The following is a 2,251-nucleotide window of genomic DNA, read 5'->3' as shown; positions in this document are numbered from 1 at the left end:
GAGAACAGGTGCATGCCTGTTCCTTTTCTTCCCCACCCTCCACGTACCTTCAAATATGGCTTTGTGTGCCAGAGATAGCACACATGCCATAGGTTCACCACCACGGCTATAGTCTATAAAGCACATACTGATTTTCTTTCTGGATTTCCTGGTGCGCTCCATTAGTCATTGTATGCTTGCAATCTGGTCCCTGGTGCCTCTTCCTTTTCTGAATCCTGCCTGGACCTCTGGGATTTCTCTCTCCATGTATGGATGGTGTCTATGCTGCAGAATTTTGAACATGATTTTGCTTGCATGGGAGATTAGTGCTATAGTTGCTGCACTCCTCTGTCTCTCTCTTTTTGTGGATGGGGGTGTATGTTGATCATTTCCAATCTGTTGGTCATTGTTTTCTTTTATATATCTGTTGACATGTGTTTGTTAGCACTAGAGTTGACTCTGTCAATGTGGATTGTAGCTGTTTGATTGGAATATTGTCTCCTCTTGGTGATTTGTTTTTACCATTTCTCTTATTGCACCTCCATCTCGCTTTTTAGAAACTGATGTTCATATGCATGTGGCTTTTTGTTCCATGTGTCCTTCATTTTATCATCTCTTTTATATAACTCTTCTGTGTATTGCATCCAACATCTTTTTATTCCTTCCTGATCTTTAATCATGTTATTTTTAATATCATAGAGTGTCCCTGTCCTTGGTTTGAACTTTCCTTTGATTTCTCAGATCTTGTGGAATAGGTCTCTTGTTCTTCCCTTTTTGTTGTTTCTTTTATTTCTATATACTGGTTGTTGTAGTAGCAGTTTTCTTTATCTTTTCATACTGGTCTTTTTGTACTTTTCACACTCTCTGATAGAGAAGGCTAAATGTCTCACAAAACTACAGTTCCCAAAATTCCCTAGCATTGAATCTGGGCAGTTAAAGAGGTATTAATTCTGCAGTGTGTTTTGGACTATTGTTTTTGTTCTCATTGTACAACAGAATAGTTCAGCATTCTGCTCTAATTATGAAAATGCTAGTCACTATAGCATGGAAATTATATTAGGAAAGCTGTTGTTGGAAACTAAAGCAGAGTAGAAAAGAGATGAGCAATTGTTTCTCATTGTAACCACTGTACATTTGTATACTGTAATCATTTACAGGAAAATAAGTACGCAGAATTCTGGAACTTCTTACACAATCTTTTATAGAAATCATGTTGAAAATGTGATCCAAATGTGATGCTTTATGAAGCTCAAAAACAATTAAACTAACCTTGTGGAACAAATCCATTAATTACACAGGCCTGCAAAACTGAGGGTCATAAAAACCTTTTTTTAAAAAAGTATTCTGGTTTTATAGGAATTTGGCATTCGAAATCCAAAACTGACCTCAGACATTCTCCATCACATAGTTTTTTAACAACTTGTTTTGACGTTTCTATGTTGTAATATGTGACTGAATGAAATGATTCTGCAAAGAATTATCCTGCAGAGAATAGGAAATGGGTTAAGACCTTCTAGTAGACTTTCAAAATACATTGACTTGTTGCTATATAATACAAATATTGGTTCAAAAGAACTAAACTAAATCATTCTAGGACATTAGCGTCTGCACTTAATCAAAGCTGAGTAATAATTGGATTGGAAAAAAAATATTGAATTTATGAATGAACTGTGTGAGGTACATTTTTACTGTGCTTTTTTTTAAATTCAGCATCCAAAAATACATTAAGCAGAGCTATAATGTTAAAAAAAAGTTTCATCACAGGCCTGTTACACATTTATTGTTGAACTGTTCATACAAGTGAGGCTGAACTAACAGCCACTCTATGCAATATAATAAGTCAAGATTGCAGGGGGAAAGTCAATTTTGATAAGTAACTTTGAACTTCATCTTTCACTATCTAATTTAATTAACCTGAATAAAGTGCAAACTGTAGTCTTGTTCCATTTTTAATGGAGACAGAGAGTGATGGGGGGAAAGGATAGTTTTTCATCTATTAACCTCTCTTGTGAAAAGGTTCTTCTTCAATAGCGATTCTTGCAGATCTAAAGGAGAAACATAATGTAAGCCACTTACATTGCTTACTCTAAAGCAAGAGGCCTAAAGACAACTGTCTATCCCAACTAGGGTAGATCTAGTGAATCAATTGAACATAGTGACATATTGATGTACAAAGATCATGGCCTGTTACAGACTGCCAAAATAAAGCTGCTTCGGGTCTCTTTGGAGGTATGCTATTTAAATGATGCATGCACCCTAAGAATCCGGAAGC

The sequence above is a fragment of the Sceloporus undulatus genome, chromosome 1 (assembly GCF_019175285.1).
Source record: "Sceloporus undulatus isolate JIND9_A2432 ecotype Alabama chromosome 1, SceUnd_v1.1, whole genome shotgun sequence".
In the NCBI taxonomy this organism is placed as follows: Eukaryota; Metazoa; Chordata; class Lepidosauria; order Squamata; family Phrynosomatidae; genus Sceloporus; species Sceloporus undulatus.
Note: the sequence above shows the minus strand (reverse complement) of the source record.